At 42.3% G+C, this 25170-nt stretch overlaps 1 long non-coding RNA gene across 1 annotated transcript; it reads right to left on the bottom strand.

Annotated features, from left to right (window-relative positions):
* Positions 1-1015: 1015 nt before the first annotated feature.
* LOC139549798 (uncharacterized) lies at positions 1016-2421 on the bottom strand. Its single transcript, XR_011669942.1, has 4 exons — positions 2199-2421; positions 1925-1995; positions 1742-1830; positions 1016-1632 (listed from the first exon to the last, which is right to left on the bottom strand). It is a non-coding gene; the product is annotated as an uncharacterized lncRNA (long non-coding RNA).
* Positions 2422-25170: the final 22749 nt, after the last annotated feature.

Here is a 25170-nt window from a genome sequence, read left to right as displayed (position 1 = left end):
AGTGTGTGTGTTTGTGTGTGTATCTGTGTATGTGTGTACCTGTTTGTATTTGGGGTGGAAGCAGCAGGAGCCTCATGTTGACGGGAGAGCACACCTGCATTCAGCTGGCCCTAAACAGGAACAGGATATGATATCACACAGGGAGAAAGAGATGGCAGGAGCAGTGGTGCCCTGTATGTTCTGGGTTTCTCTGGTGTAGGCCAGGTTACTGTAAAAGCACTATTAAACTAGGCAAGTCAGTTAAGAACAAATTCTTCTTTATAATGACGGCCTACACTGGCCAAACCTGGACAACGCTGGGCCAATTGTGTGCCGCCCTATGGGACTCCCAATCACGGCCGGTTGTGATACAGCCTGGATGTAACTGCTGATGTAAAATAAAATGCCATATGTAATTGTGCTTGATTGATTGATTGATTTATTGATTGTATAAGTAGAAGTGATGTCCTCTTACCCGTCAGGTAGGAAGTAGCAGTGATGTCCTCGTACCCGTCAGGTAGGAAGTAGCAGTGCCAACACTGCCAAGTGGCAGGTGTGTCCTCCACTGAGTCCACCGTCTTCTCCTCCCCAAACACCTCCACCACCTCCACTCCCACTGTCTGCCATCTGCACCTCAGCTCCCTCTGACCGCAGATCGACCACACATTAACCACACAACATGGTCAATACATGGTCAAATCAAACATAACCTCATGTCCTGTCTATTGCGCACAAATTTGGCCTTACTGGGAGTGACCATAGAATTCTATTGGGACATACTGAGTAAAGTATTTGTCATAAATACATTTTAGCCAATCACACAACTGTGAGGTGTGCCTCTGTGCTTGTGGGGTGCTAGCGTACAAGGGAGGGTTAGGGGGAAGGTGTTGTGGGAGATGATTGGTTGGTAGATTAAGCTGTTTCATGTTTTGATGGATTTAATGAATTGGTATGTGTTGGGAGTATACATGATATGGGAGTATACATGATAATATACCTAGGAAATCACTGCAGCAAAGTTATCCAAACAATATCATTACTTTCATTTATAATTTTATTCTTACTATTTTATGGGGGGGATCACATCAGAGCCAAAGCAAAGTAGCAGTTACTGAAATTATTACACTCAATGAGGAAGTTCTTAACAGAAATTTAAAAAAAAAATTGAAAATATACAAGACATGAAACAATATGTTATTTTATTCACACCAACTGACATAACTGTAACTCTTGCAATTACCACATCAACAGAGTTGATTGGAATTAGTTTTACCTTCAGTATAGTACACAGTAAAAACAGTATCACAAAATAAAATACAAAACATCCATGGAAACAATGAATATTTGATGATCTCGATGGTCTGTACATACTAGTGACAAGTGATAACCGGAAGAGTATTGATCTCAGTTAAGTGCCTGTGAGAAGAAGCTAATAGACTATTGAGACGCAGCTACAGTGTGTGTCCTCACGGTGAGGAGGTGTTGAAGGTGCTCCCCGTGGTTCGGTGGAGCCCAAGTGGGAGATGTCCTCGGGGGCAAACATAAGATGTCGCTTGGTTTTTGTAGTAACAGGAACTGCAAGAAGTCGGCCATTATGGCAGGGAGCACCGGGTTCTACTGCAGGTACAAGACAAGCTCCACCTTCAACTCCTCCTGTAACACACACGTCATGTTAGACACTTAGGGGTTAGTGGTTTAAGGTTAAGGGGCAAAGTTGACAGTAAGGGATAATGGTAGGGTGTAGAGAAAACTAATATGTCACCTTTCTGTCCAAGAACTTGGAGTGCATCTACATGTCCTCCTCCCTCACCAGACGCCTCTTCTCAAACACTGGCTTATCATCCCTCAACTCTGACACACAACAAACATACACATGGACATGTAAATAGGGGAACATTCCTAATAGTGTGTGTGTTTGTGTGTGTGTATCTGTGTATGTGTGTACCTGTTTGTATTTGGGGTGGGAGCAACAAGAGCCTCATGTTGACGGGAGAGCACACCTGCATTCGGCTGGCCCTAAATAGGAACAGGATATGACATTACACAGGGAGAAAGAGAAGGCAGGAGTGGTGCCCTGCATGTCCTGGGTTTCTCTGGTGTAGGCCGGGTTAATGTAAAGGCTCTTTGTGACAACTGCTGATGTAAAATAAAATGCCATATATAATTGTGCTTGATTAAAGTATTTATTGATTGTATAAGTAGAAGTGATGTCCTCTTACCCGTCAGGTAGGAAGTAGCATTGATGTCCTCTTACCGGTCAGGTGAGAAGTAGCAGTGATGTCCTCTTACCCTTCAGATAGGAAGTAGCAGTGCCAACACTGCCAAGTGGCTGGCTTGTCCTCTACTGACTCCACTGTCCTCTCCTCTCCAAACACCTCCACTCCCACTGTCTGCACGCCAGCTCCCTCTGACCACAGATAGACCACACATTAACCACACAACAGGGTCAATACACGGTCACACCAAACATAACCTTGCCCAGGTTATCGTACACAACACATGTAAGCCTGGGATATCAACCACTCAAAGTTGGCCTTCCTGGGAGTGACCATAGATATCTATGTGACTTACTGAGTAAAGTATTTGTCATCATTTAATTTTAGCCAATCACACAACTGCGAGGCATGCCTCTGTGCTTGTCGTGTGCTAGCATACGGGGGAGCGTTAGGGGGAAGGTGTTGTGGGAGATAATTGGTTGGTAGATTAAGCCGTTTCATGTTTTGATGGATTTAATGAATTGATATGTGTTGGGAGTATACATGATAATATACTGTAGCGACCCGCACAGACAGCTGTGTGTTATGTGTTAGGCTAGTAGGTGGTTGTGTTGTACTGACCAGTACCCAGTGTTCGCGGGGTCCGACATGTCAGTCAACCTGCTATCTGCCAATCACGGGGATGCCTGGAATGTTCTGATGCCGGGCATCCTGGCGGTTGGCAGAGTGGCGTGGAGGGGGGTTGGGCAGGGGGATGGAGCATTGGAAGTTAAGACCAGGTTGAGCCTTTGTTCTCTCTCTTACGTCTGGGCTTCACAAGAGAAGGTCACGATTGGCTTGTGGGTTATCTGTCATTTATTTGGCGTGGCCTACGGCCAAACAGTAGCCTGTGTAAAATTAGTTTATTAAACCGTCAATTCGCAAACTCAATCCTCTGTCTGGACAATTGTTCATTTATGATCTAGTCAGGTACAATACCTAGGAAATCACTGCAGCAAAGTTATCCAAACAATATCATTACTTTCATTTATAATTTTATTGTTACTATTTTATGGGGGGGGGGGGGGGGATCACATCAGAGCCAAAGCATTTCTTAACAGAAATAAAGCATGGAAAATATACAAGATATGAAATAATACATTTTATTTTATTCACATCAACTGACATAACTGTAACTCTTGCAATTGCCATAGCAACAGAGTTGATTGGAATTAATTTCAGTGCAGCTCATACAAACAAAAACAGTAGACATTAGAAACAGAATCACAAAATAAAATACAAAACATCCATAAAAACAATCATATTTAATGATCTCGAAGGCCTCTGTACATACTAGTGACAAGTGATAACCAGAACAGTATTGTCCTAAGTAAAATGCCTGTGAGAGGAAGCTAATAGACTATTGCAGCCACAATGTGTGTCCTCAAGGTGAGGAGGTGTTGAAGCCCCCAGGGTTAGCTAACTAACTAACGTTACTTGTTGGTGGCCCTTATTATAGCTAACCTGGCGAAGGCTAGCTAGCTAGCTGGAGTGATTGTCAGGTAATATTAGTCACACAGCTTTTACTTTGAAAACTGCTAGCCCATGTATCATGCTGCAGCCCCTCCTCTCCACGCCCACACAGTCTCTGTTGATTATTCATTATTGTGGAAGAAATTAGAAAAATGAATTCAAGCAGTGGAAATAGTTATCCGTCTTCGTTGTTTAAGTTCGGATATCAGTTGAACGACCGTTACACAGATCAAATGAGTTAGCTATTTAATCTAACATGCTCAGGGAATGCATGGTGGATATTTTGATGTGCAACCCTGTTTGCTGACCAAAAATCAGCTATAACTGGGCAAACTAACTAGCAGGAAATATCAACAAATGTGCACACATGTCTACATGCGGCAGTTTCTTTTTTCTGAAGCCCCAATGAGCTCAGAGTCTTGAAACAGTCTAGCTAATGTCTTAGCTAGCTGGCAAAATGCTAGTTTTGTTTTAAAAGAAAATGGCTGAGATGACTCAAACACTGTAACTAGCTAGCAAGCCCTTCTCGGCGACAATGTTATTGGGGTGTGGGAATGTTAGATTAATCTTTTAATTGAATTACTACTGGCTTCAGATAGCAAGAGAAACTGTCTGCCATGTTTGATATTCGGAGTGACGTCATACACCCAAGAAGCCTCAACCAATCACGTGACAGACGTTAATGACTTTGCCTCCTCAAAATACATTTTGCAACCGGATATGCAAAAACCATGTCTCCCAAAAAATGGATGTCAAGGGAAAAGAAATTATATAAGAAATATTAAAAAGTGAATTGCTAATAGTTTCCTTGTTTTTTTAAGATATCAAAGCCAAACGTAACATGGTTCATCATGGTAATGTCTTTGATGACCCTAAAAAGTAGGCCAATGGACAGGTAAAATCAAATTTCCTGATTTCTCAATAATTCAGCCATCTCTTAACCCAAAAATGTGACGGAGATGAGTACAGTATTTCCGTTATATTGTGCTGCTGCTTAGTTGTTGCCACTGCGGCAATACATATTTTTTTAAATGAACATCAAATAATACTTGAGGTGCGCCTCTGTGTGTGCATGTCATGTGCGTGTGCGTGTGCCAGTGCGAGTCAGGCCGTTGCCAGAAGAGAGACAGGAGAGCACGAGGTAGCGGGCCCAGTTCCACGAGGGGGCAAAAAGGGGCTTAGCCTCCTCAGTTGAAACTTGTGCCCCCTCAGTTTTAGTTTTATGTCCCTATATACAAATACCAAAAAAAGTTCAAATGATTGAGTGACAGTTTGGCGAAAAATCTGTATCTCTGCTGCGCTGTATCAGCACAATGGACCGAGCGCGCCACAGTGTGTGTAGGGGGGCTATGGAAAGCCATTGGGGTGGTTAGGTATGACTCCTTTGAGTTTGATTTATAAGGGCGGGGGCAAGTTTACAGTTGAAGCTGCTTCAATCAACTCTGCCTCACGCCCCACCACTACAGAGTTTAGTTAGGTTTTTAGCTAGCTGTAAAAAAGCGTTAGTGTTTTTAGCCTTAGCCTGAAGGGTAGGCTGTCATTGTAAATACGAAATTGTTCTTAACTGACTTGACTAGTTAAATAAAACATTCAATTGCTAGCTTGTACCAGCTAATCTGCCACTTCCAAAAGGAGAAGGAGAGCGATGAGCAGCAGCATCAAACCACAGAGGCCGCTGGCAAGGTCAGCAGCGATGAGCTCCAGCTAGCTCCGCTAGCAGAGCCTACCCACCTTTCCACAAGCACCGCCAGGATAATCGCTCCACAGCATCCTCCACCTCTGACTGTTCCTGACGATCTTGGAACATAGGAGTCAGCCCAGGTTAACCTAGAATCCTACCCTATCCACAGGTTTTCTGTGCAATTTTTATTTATTTAATAGCAACGGGTTCATAGGAAGAGTGTCTGGAGTATTCGTACTGCAGAATTCAATATAATTCCAATGCAAGAACCCATATGACGCCCCTGGGTATAGCTACATATCGGAATGTTTCATCATAGAAATAGATACATTCTATTATGATTTTCTTGGTTGTTGGTTTTGGTTGTAAATGGAACTGTAAGTATTGGAAATGTGTTTATGGTAGGCTGGCAATGCTTAATTGATTACGTGGGTGAGATTTGATCCACAGAAGTGTATTGTGCCATATCACAACTATTTGTTTGTCAAGACAGCTGTACATGGCTGCATCTCAGTAGTAGTTTGTAGGCTATGTTTTGGTTATTTGGATCTCCATTCGTCTTTTATTTACTGCGTTTATTTACTGTTAATGTAACTAGCCTAAATATAGATTGTGTCATGCCTTTATCGATCAGATATTTTGTTTACTATGCCTACTTGGTACTGCTGTTTTGTTCTGTTCGCGTTCATCCGTTCGCATTCGCAGTTGTGTCGGTATTCTAAGCCAAACTGCTATTCAGTATTTTTGTTTGCATGCGTGAATAACTAGGTTACCACTTTCAGCATTTAGTTTGCGTTTTTTTGGTAAAACAGATGTGTGTACGGCTGCATTCACATGGGGTAAATCACCTATTGCAAACAGCCTAAATACTGTATCTTGTAGCCTATATTCATTACCTAAATGACCTTGCTTCAGTGTGTAGGGTGCTGGCCATTGTGGTGATACAGTAAATTTGAGATAGGCTACAGATTTCGTGCCAACCTGTCACTTCAAAGCACTCAATCAATGGTCTCAGGGTCTCTGCACTTGAACTTAATGTTTGTGGTATAGCGTGATATAAGCAGAATTCAGTATTATGCCAATGCAAGAACCCTCCAAAATTGTGCCCAATCACCAATTTCAACTGCCCCCTTAGTACCTTTATCCTGGCGCCGGGTCTGCAAGGTAGCCTATACAATTTGATAGATGACAACACTAACAAGAGGTGGGACGATGAACCAAAAATGACCTCCTCTTACCTCATATGAAAGCAATTTTGCTCACATCAGTATTTTCAGTGATTTGGCTACAGAACATTCCTGTAGATTTTTTGGTTCTAAAACCATTATTTGGTCAACAGTAATGTACACTAACCTGCTTACTATAATGAAAGTATCTGCTCTGTCTAGCAGAGTATGTATTTGAGATGATGCACCAGCGGAACAGAGCGGAGCGTGCCATTTGCGGTGAATACATCAAGCAGCCTATAGGCCTACCAATGGAACATATGTGTTGGACATTTCATTTACTGTTAGATCAATTGCATGGCTATCTAACAACAATAACATATTCAGAGTTAGCAATCTAGCTAATGTGTTTTGAGTTCCTACTTCCTCAGGTGGTAAATTATGTAGCATATAGGCTAGGACAATATACACAATAAACATGCAGGCAAATTCATCTCTAAAGAGCCAAAAAGATACCCAATTATTCTGGATTCTATTTTGACATGTTGCAAATCAAAATGTCCATCGTGCATTCCCTGAACATGTTATATGACATAGCTAACTTCTTTTATGTCTTACTTGGCACTGGAAAAAGTCAGTCTAGAGCCCTGCTTAGCTACCTTTCTTCGAAGTATAGCCATTTGATACATGATTCACTGAATGAGTGCATTATTTTATTATACTTTTTGGTTGTAGGCTATAGCCTTAAGTGAAAGAGACACCCCTAAAAATACAAACTTTTGCCAACATGGGCTCATTTCTGGAGGAATATTATAAGGTGTGTGGCGTGTGCAGTCCTCAACATTTGTATTAAATTGCATTCCAAGTTGCATTAAAAAGGTCTTAAAAAGTCTTAAATTCAACTTGAAGTTACCTGCAGATACCCTGGCAAGGGGGAAAACATATTTAAGAATAACAAGCTTCGCTGTGAACCCCTAATCAGAAAACGTACCTAAATTCAGTGTCCAACAGTGTTGGGGTCAATTCCATTTCAATTGCAGTTAAATCAGAAAGAAATTCCAATTCCAAATTAAAAGTATTGAAGAGAATTGACTGGAATTTAAATGTAATTGACCCCAACCCTGGTGTCCAAGGGCATCTCCATCCGACTCAGGTAGGGCAAATTGAGAGAAACAAGAAGTACCCGTGGTAAGGACTGTTCAACGTTGGTCTGACCAATCAAAATATATGCTTCAAGATTGTTTTGATCACTCGGACTGGGATATGTTCCAGGTTGCGTCTGAGAATAACATTAAGGTATATATACTGACTCGGTGACTGAGTTCATCAGCAAGTGCATAGACGATGTTGTTCCCACTGTGACGATTACAACGTATCCAAACCAAAAACTGTGGATAGAGCAAAACTGAAAGCGCGAACCACCACATTTAACCACGGAAATGTGACTGGGAACATGGATGAGCACAAACAGTCCTGCTATGCTCTCCGTTAAGCAATCAAACAGGCAAAATGTCAGTGCAGAGACAAAGTGGAGTCGCAATTCAATGGCTCAGACAAGACACATGTGGCAGGGATTCCAGACAATCGCAGATTATAAAGGGAACATCAGCCTTGCTCCCGGACAAGCTAAACACCTTCTTCGCCTGCTTCGAGGAAAACACAGTCACGACGACTGTGAGCTCTCATTCTCCGTGGCCGACATGAGTAAGACGTTTAAGCGTGTTAACCCTTGCAAGGCTGCCAGCCCAGACGGCATCCCTAGCCTCGTCCTCAGAGCATGTACAGACCAGCTGGTTGGAGTGTTTATGGGCATATTCAATCTCTCCCTATCCCAATCTGTTGTGTCCACTTGCTTCAAAATGTCCACCATTGTTCCTGTACCCAGAAAGCAAAGGTAACTTAACTAAATGACTATCGCCCCGTAGCACTCACTTCTGTCATCATGAAGTGCTTTGAGAGGCTAGTTAAGGATCATATCACCTCCACCTTCGACTACAGCTCAGCCTTCAACACCATAGTGCCCTCCAAGCTCATCACTAAGCTCGAGGCCCTGGGTCTGAACTCCACCCTGTGCAACTGGGTCCTGGACTTCCTGAAGGACCGACCCCAGGTGGTGAAGGTAGGCAACAACACCTCCGCTACGCTGATCCTCGACACAGGTGCTTGCTCAGCCCACCTTAGAAACTGCTGCCTTATGTACATAGTCATTGAACACTGGTCATTTCAATAATGTTTACATAATGTTGTACCCACTTCATATGTATACTGAACAAAAATATAAATGCAACATATAAAGAGTTGATCCTATATTCCATGAGCTGAGGAGTATTTCTGTCTGTAATAAAGCCCTTTTTGTGGGGAAAATTAATTCTGATTGGCTGGGCCTGGCTCCCCAATTGGTGAGCCTGGCTCCCAAGTGGGTGGGCCTATGCTCTCCCACTGCGCCCTTACCCAGTCATCTGAAATCCATACATTAGGGCCTAATGAATTTATTTCAATTGACCGATTTCCTTATATAAACTGTAACTCAGCAAAATCGTTGAAATTGTTGCATGTTGCATTTATATTTTTGTTCAGTATATAAACTGTATTCTAGTCAAGGCTCATCCTATATTTAGTAACTACTGCTGTACACACCTTGTCTATTAATATACTGTCCATAATGTCTATACCCACCATCATATAAATACTGTATAGATTTATATTCCGGACTCTGACATTGCTCGTTCTAATCTTTTTAAATTCCTTTATTTTTATTTTTGGGATTTACCTGTTAGGTTTTACTGCACTGTTGGAGCTAAGAAAATATGTTACGTGAACAATACAATTTATTCTATAGACACTCCCACTCAGACTAAACCATAGAGCAGCAACACATATGTTTATCTTTTCAATATCCATCTCATATACTGCATGTTTAATCCATAAAATATAGTATGTGTAATTTGGATCTCTGTGACAATATATTTTTTAAATTAATAATAGTAATAATAAAATACTATATTGTTTGTCATTGCACCGCCCTCTCCTCATTGACCTCCATTCTTTATACTGACTTAAGGAAAGTACCCAACTCATTCTCTCTCCATAGTTCATTGTTAGGTTTAGCTATAAGGATGACAAATTCCAGTAACTTTCCCTAAATTCCCCAGTTTTCCAGAAATCCTGGTTGGAGGTTTCTGGATATCCTGCTAATTCAGGGAATCCTCCAACCAGGAGTACTGGAAAACCTGAGAATATCTGGACATTTTGCAACCCTACCTGTACAGCATATTGACCATAGGGTATTGACCCATTCCTTTGTGTGTTTTCTCTACCTTTGTAAGTGGAGTGAATTATTGATTGGCAATGAACATTAAATTATTCAGTTAACCACACACACATGATGTACATCCCACACACACACCCTCACACCTTTAGTAGAAAAGAGAAATTACTATCAACAAGAACCCGTTTCTAGGTAATGGCAGTGTGTCACGCCCTGGCCTTAGTTATCTTTGTTTTCTGTATTATTTTAGTTAGGTCAGGGGAGGGATGTTTGTGTATATTTGTCTCGTCTTGGGTGGTTGTATTGTATAGGGGGTTTTGTTGAGTGTATGGGATTGTGTTCAGTATAGATGTTTAGGAAAGTCTATGGTTGCCTGGTTTGGTTCTCAATCAGAGACAGCTGTTTATTGTTGTCTCTGATTGGGAGCCATATTTAAGGCAGCCATAGGCATTAGGCTATTGTGGGTAATTGTCTATGTGATGTTGCATGTTTGCACTCAGTATTATAGCGGTCACGTTTTGTTATTGTGTATTGTTTGTTAAGTGTTCTTCGTTATTAAAAAGAAGAATGTATTTCTCTCACGCTGCGCTTTGGTCTCCTCACTACTACGTTCGTGACAGAGTGTCATGTTATGGTTGCTAATTTAAAATGTTCTTCAGGTGTGTCCTCTCCTGGCTCAAAGCCATATCTCCTCCCAACTTACTCTCTGCTGGAGGCTACATACAAGATAGGCTGGCAGATGCTCAAACAAACAGATTAGTTCTCTGTATTAAGTTTGTTGATTGTATGCAGTATCCTAAATATGGAGGTGACACTGTATTTCTAAGAAGGCAGAAGACACAAAGATTAATTTGAATATAACAAGTTGAAAGGTTTATTGCTGACTGTATATTCATCAAAAGCAACATATAAAGCATTACACATCAGCTTTAAGTAAAGTGTTATCACAATTTTTTATGCACACAAAGAGATGGATCCTTGCTTAACCTTCAAAAGGACCTTTCTAGAATGTCTTCAGTCAAACCGCTCAAGGTGCCACAAAACTAACAGACAGACAGACAAAATGATACACACACACACACAACGTTGAAGAGACAATATGTATTTGACGAAAGTGGAACAGTTGCAGTATAGGATTTACCAAATTTACCGGAATGTTCTGTAATTTTGGTAAGTAAAAGGTAATCTATGGTAACTTTGGAAATTAATTATTGAATAACTATATTTATATACACTACCGTTCAAAAGTTTGGGGTCACTTAGAAATGTCCTTGTTTTTGAAAGAAAAGCTACTTTTCTGTCCATTAAAATAACATAATATTGATAAGAAATACAGTGTAAACATTGTTTATGTTGTAAATTACTATTGTAGCTGGAAACGGCAGATTTTTTATGGAATATCTACATAGGTGTACATAGGCCCATTATCAGCAACCATCACTCCTGTGTTCCAATAGCTAATCCAAGTTTATAATTTTAAAAGGCTAGTTGATCATTAGAAAACCCTTTTGCAATTACCTTAGCACAGCTGAAAACTGTTGTGCTGATTAAAGAAGCAATAAAACTGACCCCACACTTTTGAATGGTAGTGTATATAGTATTCCTTTTTTATATTTTGTCCATATTGTCCATTTGTTTCGAATGTATAGGCCATATTGTTCAAAAGAAAATAGCCTAATAATGAAAAAGCATCTAATCAACAATGGCATTATTTTCAATTAACTCTGGCAATTCGAAAGGTGGTCTTGAGGAAGCCCCTGTTGTGAATGATGAATCTAGGTGACACTGGCCCTGCAACAAACTTCGGGCTGCGGTCTAGGCCAACGTAGGGTGGATGAAGATTTTGAAATCTGGGCCATCACATTACCCTTTGAGAGGTGTTGATCAGAGTCCTGCACTGATCGAGTCTTCGGCACCGGAAATACAGAAGTTGCGGGAGGAGAAGTTGGGCAGAGCGCTGCAGCGGGAAGCAGGCCTATGGCTATGAGTGGAAATAAGAGATGAAAGAAAAAATTGGCAGACTTCCGTCGGCAACAGTTGTTGTTTGACAAAGAGCAGTCAGAACTGGGCGCCCTAATCTTAGACGGAGAGGTGAGCAGTTCGTGTCGCCTGGTCTCATAGACTAGACGTAACATAGTAAAAAAATATCCGGGATACTGAAATTAGTATGATACAGGGGCAAAACTTTCACTGGGGACGGGGGACTTGACCCCTCCACAATCTGAAATTGCATTTTTGTCCCAGCTTCAGTTTTATCATTGCACTGGGGTACAAAAATAGGTATTGTGTGCTTTCGGATCATGCGGATGCCTCAGAGCAGTCGGGTAGCTGTTCGGCGGTTTAAGTCGGCTCGATTTAGGACTGTGCAGACACCAGAGAGTGTGAGGACAAGCTGTGTGAAGGCAAAGCTTCGGAAACGCTGGCTTATAGGACCGTCACTGGAGAGATGAATAGAGGCAGGTGCAGTCTGTGTTGTGATTTTTCTCAGAGTTGTAAAAGCAAGCAGAGCAGAAACTGGCTACTATTTATTTGACTGATAAAAGTCAACTACTGTTTGACTTAAGAGGAAAAATGTAGATTCACAGTGCTGAGCTAATAGTGTAGCTAACTGACCTGTAACATTAGTTGATGTTTCACAGTAGCTACTGTAGCTAGTACCTACCACAGCCAGTTCAGCTCTAGCCTCTAGCTGTCTCAGTATCTGTCAAGTAGCAGTATCTAACTGCTGTTGTGTGAATGGAAATGTTTTGTAGCCTTTGTTTTGTCCCGTTTCATTCAGAAGTAAATGAACTTGGCTAGTTTTCACCAGTTGATGTACCATTAGAGCTAGCCAAATGTTGGCTAACGTCAGCTAGCATGCTCACTAACTTTATCTATTATTTTTGCCCTAATTACACTAGACCTGAATCAAATGATGAAACCAGTGGCCAAACGATTAAAGACCGTTGTTTTTACATTTTTTGACAGCACAATGAGTTTTTTTCATTAGAGCCAGTATAGCAATGTAACGTTATTGATCTGTCAGTTTCAGCTAATTCCCTACTTTTCACACTGACACAGCATTAACAGCTCTACAGGCTTCACTGTCATGACTCATTGTGCACAATCAGTACACACTACACAACACAATGCTCATCATGTCTTAGCAGCATTAGATGGTGACAGGTGTCCCAGCAGGGTCAGACAGCCAGGGAAGACCAGTTTACAGAGCTCAGGTGAATTTTGCAGTGTATTGTAACAATCAGTGAATAGATAAAAAGTTCCATCTTGAGTTGATAGGTAGGTCTATAGTAGCTACATGACAGCAGCTTAAAGCTTCAGTCTGGGATCTGGGAATACTGGTAATTTCAATTATTGAACCATTGATTCTAGTCTTGGATAATATAATGTACACCGAGGTAATTATTTGTCATGCCTCATTTTAGCAGGATCAGATGGTGGTCTCAGTAGGGGTCTCAGTAGAGTCAGGCAACCAGGGTAGACCAGTCTGTGGTGGCGCTGAGGTGAACTTGCAGATGCAACACTATTCTCTCTGTGCATCAAACACTGGACAAGCCAGAAGCTTCAAATATTGAAACTATTTTAAGGCAATCTGTCACGCCCTGGCCATAGAGAGGCTTTTATTCTCTATTTTGGTTAGGCAAGGGTGTGACTAGGGTGGGCATTCTAGTTTCTTTATTTCTATGTTTTGTATTTCTATGTTTTGGCTGGGTATGGTTCTCAATCAGGGACAGCTGTCTATCGTTGTCTCTGATTGGGAATCATACTTAGGCAGCCTTTTTTCCTTTGGTGTTTGTGAGTAGTTAACCTTGTTAGTGGCACTATAGCCCTGTTAAGCTTCACGGTCGTTTCTTTGTTTTCTTGATTTGTTGGCGACATTTACTAAAATAAAATAAAATGTACGCTTACCACGCTGCACCTTGGTCTCCTTCCAATGACGGCCATGACAGAACTACCCACCACAAAAGGACCAAGCAGCGTGGCCAGGAGGAGCAGGGATCCTGGGCGAGAGAGTGGAGGACATCTTGGACATGGGAGCAGGTTATGGCAGGGGACAAGACCCTGCCATGGAAACAGGCGGAAGTAGCGAGGGAGGAACGACAACGATACCAGGAGTCACGGCAACGAAGCAGGCACGAGAGGCAGCCCCCAAATTTATTTTGGGGGGGGGGCACACGAGGATTTGGCTGAGTCAGGTTGGAGACCTGAGCCAACTCCTCGTGCTTACCGTAGGGAGCGTGGTACTGGTCAGGCACCGTGTTATGCGGTAGAGCGCACGGTATCTCCAGTGCGGGTTCACAGCCAGGTGCGCTACATTCCAGCCTCCCCGCATCGGCCGGGCTAGAATGGGCATCCAGCCAGGATGGATGGTGCCGGCTCAGCGCATCTGGCCGCCAGTGCGTCTCTACGGCCCGGGATATCCTGCGCCGGCTCTGCGCACTGTGTCTCCGGTGCGTCTGCACAGCCCAGTGCGTCCTGTGCCAGCGCCCCGCCTTTGCCGGGCGAAGGTAACCATCCAGCCAGGACGGGTTGTGCAGGCTCTACGCTCAAGACCTCCAGTGCGATTCCACGGCCCAGTGTATCCGGTGCCTACTCCCAGAACCAGGCCTCCTGTATGTCTCCCCAGCCTGGTAAGCACTGTGGAAGCTCCACGCACCAGGCTGCCTAGACGTCTCCTCACTCCAGTGATGATCCATGGCACGAAGCCTCCAGTGATGATCCATGGCACGAAGCCACCAGTGATGATCCATGGCACGAAGCCTCCAGTGATGATCCATGGCACGAAGCCTCCAGTGATGATCCATGGCACGAAGCCACCAGTGATGATCCGTGGCACGAAGCCTCCAGTGATGATCCGTGGCACGAAGCCTCCAGTGATGATCCATGGCACGAAGCCTCCAGTGATGATCCATGGCACGAAGCCTCCAGTGATGATCCATGGCACGAAGCCACCAGTGATGATCCATGGCACGAAGCCTCCAGTGATGATCCATGGCACGAAGCCTCCAGTGATGATCCATGGCACGAAGCCACCAGTGATGATCCGTGGCACGAAGCCTCCAGTGATGATCCGTGGCACGAAGCCTCCAGTGATGATCCATGGCACGAAGCCTCCAGTGATGATCCATGGCACGAAGCCTCCAGTGATGATCCATGGCACGAAGCCTCCAGTGATGATCCATGGCACGAAGCCTCCAGTGATGATTCATGGCACGAAGCCTCCAGCGATGGTCCATGGTCCGGAGCCTCCAGCGGCAGTCCCCAGTCCGGGGCCTGCAACGAGGGTCCACAGTCCAGGGCCTCCAGCGACGGTCCCCAGTCCGAGGCCTGCAACGAGGGTCCCCAGTCTGGGGCCTGCAACGAGGGTCCCCAGTCTGGGGCCTGCAGCGAGGGTCCACAGTCCGGGGCCTGCAGCGAGGGTTCCCAGTCCGGGGCCTGCAGTGAGGGTCCCCAGTCCGGGGTCGGCGACGAGGGTCCCCGCACCAGAGGCGCCACCAAAGTGGGGGGAGCCAGAGGTGGAGCGGGGTCTACGTCCCGCACCGGAGCCGCCACCGTGAAGAGATGCCCACCCGGACCCTCCCCTATAGAGTCAGGTTTTGCGGCCGGAGTCCGCACCTTTTGGGGGGGTACTGTCATGCCCTGGCCATAGAGAGGCTTTTATTCTCTATTTTGGTTAGGCCAGGGTGTGACTAGGGTGGGTATTCTAGTTTCTTCATTTCTATGTTTTATATTTTTATGTTTTGGCCGGGTATGGTTCTCAATCAGGGACAGCTGTCTATCGTTGTCTCTGATTGGGAATCATACTTAAGCAGACTTTTTTCCTTTGGTGTTTGTGGGTAGTTAACTTTGTTAGTGGCACTATAGCCCTGTTAAGCTTCACGGTCGTTTCTTTGTTTTCTTGTTTTGTTGGCGACATTTACTAAAATAAAATAAAATGTACGCTCACCTACACCTTGGTCTCCTTCCAACGACGGCCGTGACACAATCTGACAAACCTCTAAAGTTGATTTCCAAACTGTATCAAGGGTTGATGGAGGCTTTTCCCGATGACACAAAACATGTAAGACAAAAATGTGAGGAAGACCTGGTAGAAGCTATTGATGATGATGATGAATTGACACAGATATGTTTGAATGCACAGTCATGTTCATATCATCTCAGACATAAATTACTGCAGTTTAAGACCATCTATAGAACGTACTATATGCCAGTGAAACTGAATATCATGAAATCAGAAATGTAATTCCTATGCTGGAGGTGTAAAACACAAGGGGACATATTTGCATATGTTGGGTAATTGGGACAGTGAAGCATTTTTTGTTCTTTTGGCGCTATACTTCAAACGTTTGGATTTGAAATCAAACAATGTGTCACGGATCCCTCTGGAACTTTCATTGCGCACACCTGTCTCCTATTCCCACTGATTGTATTTGTATATATGTGCCCTTTGTTCACCGTGGTGCTGTCGATTATTGTTACAATGTCCGTTGATGCATGTGAGTACCTGTGCTGTGTGTTTTGGCTTTCGTGCCATTGTGGATTGCGCAGATGATTACGGGTCTCGTCCCGTGTGTTAATCATTGTGCGCGTGTGTTATTTATTTGAGGTACTCCTCACTCTTTTGTTTGTATAGTGTGTTTGTATAGTGTTTGTTTGGTCTTCGTCCCCGTGCCTCATTTCTTTTTTTAAAATATGCATTCCTGTGTCTGCCTCCCAAATCAATAATACCAAAGTGACACAATGACTATGAAGTGCAGCTTTAATTAAAGGGTATTTTCATCCATATCGGGTGAACTGTTTAGAAATTACAGCACTTTTTGTACATAGTCCCCCCATTTTAGGGGAGCAAAAGTATTGGGACGAATTCACCTGTATGTCTATTAAAGTAGTAAAAAGTAAACTAATTGGTCCCACATTCATAGAACTCAATTACCACATCAAGCGTGTTACTCTACACATTTGTTGGATATATTCAGTGTTTGTTTTGGTTGTGTTTCAGATTATTTTGTGTCCAATAGAAATGTATGATACATTTGTTTGTTTCATTTTGGTGTGACTTTATTGTAAATAAGAATATAATATGTTTCTAAACTCTTCTACATTAATGATTAAAAATCATGAATAATGATGAGTGAGAAAGTTGCAGACGTACAAATATCATAACTCCAAGACATGCTAACCTCTCACCATTACAATAACAGTGGACGGTAGCATTTTTGGGGGGATATGATATTTGTGCGTCAATAACTTTCTCACTCATCAATATTCACAATTCATTCAGGATTATCCATAGTTATGGTAGCATCCACATTCATGTAGACGTGTTTAGAAACCTATTCTATTCTTATTTACAATAAAGTTTGTACATCTCAATTGTCAGTAGAAACCACATTTGTTTACGCAAGTCAGCCATTTCAGCTACGTTATTTTAAAAGGCAGTAAATGCGGCTGAATGAACTGTTTCGCTGCCAGACAAGGCTCCGCTGATAGCCAGGTGTAGCAGTGGCAAGGTGTTGGGACTGATATTGGGACTCTGCTATTGGGACAGCTTTATGTAGACCCTGACAGTTTGTGGGCACCGTTTGTCACCCTTAGAGTGCAATGAATGTATTGTTTAGTGGCTTTGCTGGCATGCATCCCACTTATTATTTTTTTGCCCCACCAAGATTTACATGCTAAAATCGCCACTGGATGAGACAGCCTATAGGGAGGAGGTCAAACACCTGGCAGTGTGGTGCCAGAAAAACAACCTCTCTCTCAACGTGAGCAAGACAAAGGAGCTGATCGTGGACTACAGGACTGTAGCGGAGTGGGTCGAGATCTTCAAGTTCTTTGGTGTCCACATCACCAACAAACATTCATGGTCCTGTAGCGGAGTGAGTCGAGATCTTCAAGTTCTTTGGTGTCCACATCACCAACAAACATTCATGGTCCTAACACACTAAGACAGTCGTGAAGAGGGCACGGCAATGCCTGTTCCTCCTCAGGAGACTGAAAAGATTTGGCATGGGTCCCCAAATCCTCATAAAGTTAGAGAGCATCCTGACTGGTTGCATCACCACCTGGTATGGCAACTGCTCGGCATCCGACCGTAAGGCGCTGCAGAGGGGAGTGCGTACGGCCCAGCTTTCTGCCATCCAGGACCTCTATACTGGGCGGTATCAGAGGAAGGCCCAAAAAATTGTCAAAGACTCCAGCCACCCAAAGCATAGACTGTTCTCTCTGCTACTGCACGGTAAGCGGAACCGGGGCGCCAAGTCTAGGTCCAAAAGGCTCCTTAACAGCTTCTACCCCCAAGCCATAAGACTCCACCCCCACCCTTTTTTTACACTGCTGATATTCGCTGTTTATTATCTATGCATAGGCACTTCGCCCCTACCTACATTACCTCAATTACTTCGACTAACCTGTACACCCGCACATTGACTTGGTACTGGTACCCCCCTGTATATAGCCTCGTTATTGTTATTTTACTGTGCTACTTTTTTTCACTTCAGTTTATTTAGTAAATATTTTATTTTATTTAAAGTGCATTGTTAGTTAGGCTTGTAAATAAGCATTGCATGGTAAGGTCTACACCTGTTGTTCCATTGGCGAACAATACACTGCATGCGAAAGTGCCTCAAACTCTCTGATTTTCTCAAGCAAACAGCGTAAACAGATTGAAAATGACATGGTTAAAAGTGTTGAGATGTGTGTGTGATTTTGTATTCAAGATGTGTAAGCTATATTTTGCTGAAAATGAACAGGCTCAGTTGTCCAAGGGAAAGTATGTTGTTTGGTATCTGTGCCAAAAAATATATATATCTTTTTTATTGTCAGATGAACCAGATAGGAGCAGTGAAATGTAGGCTGACCCAATACTACTATGGCTGACTAGTATGACTGACCCTGTAAAACAATACATTATACTTCAATGGGTGACCCTGTAAAACAACACATTATACTACTATGGCTGACCCTGTAAAACAACACATTATACTACTATGGCTGACCCTGTATCACATCCGGCTGTGATTGGAAGTCCCATAGGGCGGCGCACAATTGGCCCAGCGTCGTCCGGGTTTGGCCGGGGTAGGCCGTCATTGTAAATAAGAATTTGTTCTTAACTGACTTGCCTAGTTAAATAAAGATTAAATAAAAAATTGAATAAAAATAAAAAACAACACATTATAATACTATGGCTGACCCTGTAAAACAACACATTACACTACTATAGCTGACCCTGTAAAACAATACATTATACTACTATGGCTGACCCTGTAAAACAATACATTATACTACAATGGCTGACCCTGTAAAACAACACATTATACTACTATGGCTGACCCTGTAAAACAACACATTATACTACTATGGCTGACCCTGTAAAACAACACATTATACTACAATGGCTGACCCTGTAAAACAACACATTGTACTACTATGGCTGACCCTGTAAAACAATACATTGTGCTACTATGGCTGACCATGTAAAACAATACATTATACTACAATGGCTGACCCTGTAAAATAATACATTATACTACAATGGCTGACCCTGTAAAACAACACATTATACTACTATGGCTGACCCTGTAAAACAACACATTATACTACTATGGCTGACCCTGTAAAACACTACATTATACTACAATGGCCGACCCTGTAAAACAATACATTATACTACTATGGCCGACCCTGTAAAACAATACATTATACTACTATGGCTGACCCTGTAAAACAATACATTATACTACAATGGCTGACCCTGTAAAACAATACATTATACTACAATGGCTGACCCTATAAAACAATACATTATAATACTATGGTTGACCCTGTAAAACAATACATTATACTACTATGGCTGACCCTGTAAAACAATACATTATACTACAATGGCTGACCCTGTAAAACAATACATTATACTACAATGGCTGACCCTGTAAAACAATACATTATACTACTATGGCTGACCCTGTAAAACAATACATTATACTACTATGGCTGACCCTGTAAAACAATACATTATACTACTATGGCTGACCCTGTAAAACAATACATTATACTACAATGGCTGACCCTGTAAAACAATACATTATACTACTATGGCTGACCCTGTAAAACAATACATTATACTACTATGGCTGACCCTGTAAAATAATACATTATACTACTATGGCTGACCCTGTAAAACAACACATTATACTACTATGGCTGAACCTGTAAAACAACACATTATACTACTATGGCTGAACCTGTAAAACAACATATTATACTACTATGGCTGACCCTGAAAAACAATACATTATACTACTATGGCTGACCCTGTAAAACAATACATTATACTACAATGGCTGACCCTGTAAAACAATCCATTATACTACTATGGCTGACCCTGTAAAACAATCCATTATACTACAATGGCTGACCCTGTAAAACAATACATTATACTACAATGGCTGACCCTGTAAAACAATACATTATACTACAATGGCTGACCCTGTAAAACAATACATTATACTACTATGGCTGACCCTGTAAAACAACACATTATACTACTATGGCTGACCCTGTAAAACAACACATTATACTACTATGGCTGACCCTGTAAAACAATACATTATACTACTATGGCTGACCCTGTAAAACAATGCATTATACTACTATGGCTGACCCTGTAAAACAATACATTATACTACAATGGCTGACCCTGTAAAACAATACATTATACTACAATGGCTGACCCGGTAAAACAATACATTATACTACAATGGCTGACACTGTAAAACAACACATTATACTACTATGGCTGAACCTGTAAAACAACATATTATACTACTATGGCTGACCCTGTAAAACAATACATTATACTACTATGGCTGACCCTGTAAAACAACACATTATACTACTATGGCTGACCCTGTAAAACAACACATTATACTACTATGGCTGACCCTGTAAAACAATACATTATACTACTATGGCTGACCCTGTAAAACAATACATTATACTACAATGGCTGACCCTGTAAAACAACACATTATACTACTATGGCTGAACCTGTAAAACAACATATTATACTACTATGGCTGACCCTGTAAAACAATACATTATACTACTATGGCTGACCCTGTAAAACAATACATTATACTACTATGGCTGACCCTGTAAAACAATACATTATACTACTATGGCTGACCCTGTAAAACAATACATTATACTACAATGGTTGACCCTGTAAAACAATACATTATACTACAATGGCTGAACCTGTAAAACAACATATTGTACTACTATGGCTGACCCTGTAAAACAATACATTATACTACAATGGCTGACCCTGTAAAACAATACATTATACTACTATGGCTGACCCTGTAAAACAATACATTATACTACAATGGCTGAACCTGTAAAACAATACATTATACTACAATGGCTGACCCTGTAAAACAACACATTATACTACTATGGCTGAACCTGTAAAACAACATATTATACTACTATGGCTGACCCTGTAAAACAATACATTATACTACTATGGCTGACCCTGTAAAACAATACATTATACTACAATGGCTGACCCTGTAAAACAATACATTATACTACTATGGCTGACCCTGTAAAACAATACATTATACTACAATGGCTGACCCTGTAAAACAATACATTATACTACTATGGCTGACCCTGTAAAACAATACATTATACTACAATGGCTGACCCTGTAAAACAACACATTATACTACTACTTTTATTATTACTATCTATATTTCTCCTATAATCCCTGCCTTGTTTCGTTCTGAAATATAAAGAACAAATGTTTGTTTGATCTTAGGCCCTCTAATCCCCATTCCCTGTTTGTGACTCTAATTCTGTAGCCTATCACATTAGTACATCATTATGCAATCACAATCTCCATTATTCATTCATCCTGTACATTCAATTGCTTTACCTTGGTTATTTAAACAAAAAAATGCCTGAATATATTGTTGATGTTTTTTACTGCTAGATTGATGCCTTCTTCACTGTGAGTGGATGTGGTATCCAGAAAGTTATCTAAGAGTGTTTGGATTTTTTGGGTTACTGGTTGCTTTCTGGTATTCTCCTGTTTTGTTTTGGGCCCATCTGTATGAATGTAATTTTTTTCTCTCCCCAATTTCATGGTATCCAATTGGTAGTTACAGTCTTGTCTCATCGCTGCAACTCCCGTACGGACTCAGGAGAGGCGAAGGTCGAGAGCCGTGTATCCTCCTAAACACAACCCAACCCCGCACTGCTTCTTGACACAACCCTCCCCTAACCCGGATGACGCTGGGCCAATTGTGCGCCGCTCCATGGATCTCCCGGTCGCGGCCCGGCTGTGATAAAACCTGGACCAGAACCCAGAATCTCTAGTGGCACAGCCTTAGACCACTGCGCCACTCGGGAGGCCTTTACCCTGGTTATTTCTAAATAAATCTGATTTGTTTTATAAAATATCTACTGTCTCCAGGAATGCATTGCCTTGTCATTTTAAGAATTTAATTGCCTCAGAATTATAAATTAACTGTAGTTATAATTGTAACTTTTTTATAGTTTCCTGCTGATTTGTAGCAAGTGGTGCCACGTTAATAATGTCATAGTAATAGGTGTACACAGAATTAGAGTTACAGTTGAAATCGGAAGTTTACATACTCCTTAGCCAAATACATTTAACCTCAGTTTTTCACAATTCCTGATATTTAATCCTCGTAAACATTCCCTGTCTTAGGTCTGTTTGGATCACCACTTTATTTTAAGAATGTGAAATGTCACAATAATAGTAGAGAGGGTCATTTATTTCAGCTTTTATTTCTTTCATCACATTCCCAGTGGGTCAGAAGTTTACATACACTCAATTAGTATTTGGTAGCATTGCCTTTAAATTGTTTAACTTGGGGCAAACATTTCGGGTAGCCTTCCACAAGCTTCCCACAATAAGTTGGGTGCATTTTGGCACATTCCTCCTGACAGAGCTGGTGTAACCGAGTCAGGTTTGTAGGCCTCCTTGCTCACACACGCTTTTTCAGTTCTGCAAACACATTTTCTACAGGATTGAGGTCAGGGCTTTGTGATGGCCACTCCAATACCTTGACTTTGTTGTCCTTAAGCCATTTTGCCACAACTTTGGAAGTATGCTTGGGGTCATTGTCCATTTGGAAGACCCATTTGCGACCAAGCTTTAACTTCCTGACTGATGTCTTGAGATGTTGCTTCAATATATCCACATAATTTCCCCTCCTCCTGATGCCATCTATTTTGTGACGTGCACCAGTCCCTCCTGCAGCAAAGCACCCTCACGACATGAGGCTACCACCCCCGTGCTTGACGGTTGGGATGGTGTTCTTCGGCTTGCAATCCTCCCCCTTTTTCCTCCAAATACAACGATAGTCATTATGGCCAAACAATTCTATTTTTGTTTCATCAGACTAGAGGACATTTCACCAAAAAGTACGATCTTTGTCCCCATGTGCAGTGGCAAACCGTAGTCTGGCTTTTTTATGGCGGTTTTGGAGCAGTGGCTTCTTCCTTGCTGAGCGGTCTTTCAGGTTATGTCGATATAGGACTCGTTTTACTGTGGATATAGGTACTTTTGTACCTGTGTCCTCCAGCATTTTCACAAGGTCCGTTGTTATTGTTCCGGGATTGATTTGCACTTTCCGCACCAAAGTACATTCATCTCTAGGAGACAGAACGCGTCTCCTTCCTGAGCGGTATGATGGCTTCGTCGTCCCATGGTGTTTATACTTGCGTAATATTGTTTGTACAGATGAACGTGGTACCTTCAGGCGTTTGGAAATTGCTCCCAAGGATGAACCAGACTTGTGGAGCTCTACAATTTTTTTCTGTGGTCTTGGCTGATTTCTTTTGATTTTCCCATGATGTCAAGCAAAGAGGCACTGAGTTTGAAGGTGGGCCTTGAAATACATCCACAGGTACACCTCCAATTGACTCAAATGATGTAAATTAGCCTATCAGAAGCTTCTAAAGCCATGACATCATTTTCTGGAATTTTCCAAGCTGTTTAAAGGCACTGTCAACTTAGTGTATGTAAACTTGTGACCCACTGGAATTGTGATACAGGGAATTATAAGTTAAATAATCTGTCTGTAAACAATTGTTGGGAAAATGACTTGTGTCATGCACAAAGTAGATGTCTTAACTGACTTGCCAAAACTATAGTTTGTTAACTAGAAATTTGTGGAGTGGTTGAAAAACTAGTTTTAATGACTCCAACCTAAGTGTATGTAAACTTCCGACTCCAACTGTACATGAAAAGAACTGTGGTGAAGGAATGGCTCCACTTCCCACCTGTAACAGGTTGTTGTATGAGAAACACTGAGACAGGAGGCCTGGCATCGTGAAGTTGGCCCACCAGATTCCATCTATCCAGGCCAGAAAGATCCACCGGCTGTGGCACTCAGCAGATGAGTGCACCCAGAGGATAACTCACAGCACAGTTAATGAATCGGAGTTCGAGGAAATATGTCTGACAGACTGTGGGAGCGACACAAAGATGCCCTCCCTTGACAACAACACAACTGGCTTAGTGACGCTGCAGTGCCCAATCCAGTACTGGTCTTGTAATTACCAAAGGCTTGCGTCCCCATACCTTGAGTTGCCAGGCTGATCCATTTCCACATTTCCTTGCTAATCCCTCCAGGCCTTGCTAATCCCTCCACAGTGGGATTCAAGCAAGGTCAGTACAGTGAAGGACTTAAATTGAGGGCCAACGTTTATCCCACCTGGATACTCGCAAGGGGAAGCCCGGAGATGGATTCCTCTTGCAGGTGCTGGCAGCCCTGTATGAATCTAGCTCACACATCCTGGGTCAATGCCCGTCGATCCAAGGAGCACGCGTAAATAGGCACAACAAGGTGTGTGACCTATTAGTAATGGAAGCCGAAAGAAACAGATGGAATTTTATCAAGGAGATGCGCATCTCCACACTGGATGGGAGACTTAGGAAACCAGACTAGTTATTTGTGAAAAAACTGTGCAGATTTGGTTGTTGATGTTACGGTGCGATACAAAGTCACCTTTGACACCTTTGAGGTGGCTAGATCTGAAGAAATGTATGGAGCAACAGGGAGGTAGTGCTCAATCATAAACAAACTGCAAGGAGTCAATAGGGCCACCTTCTTTAGCTTCCCGCTAGGGGCCAGGGGCAAGTGGCCTACTCATAACAATCAAGTATTGCGAGCCATGGGAGTATCTCGGTCCCGAAGAGCGGCCTTCGCAAAGCTGGTAAGCCGGTGTCCTGCTCTACTCCATAGTTCTGCTGAGAGAATTATTCTGTGCAGACCAGCTCGAGGAAGATGCACCAAGGGACAAGGGTAT

Source organism: Salvelinus alpinus, chromosome 22, assembly GCF_045679555.1.
Source record: "Salvelinus alpinus chromosome 22, SLU_Salpinus.1, whole genome shotgun sequence".
Lineage (NCBI taxonomy): Eukaryota > Metazoa > Chordata > Actinopteri > Salmoniformes > Salmonidae > Salvelinus > Salvelinus alpinus.
Note: the sequence above shows the minus strand (reverse complement) of the source record. Positions and strands in the feature narration are given on the sequence as shown.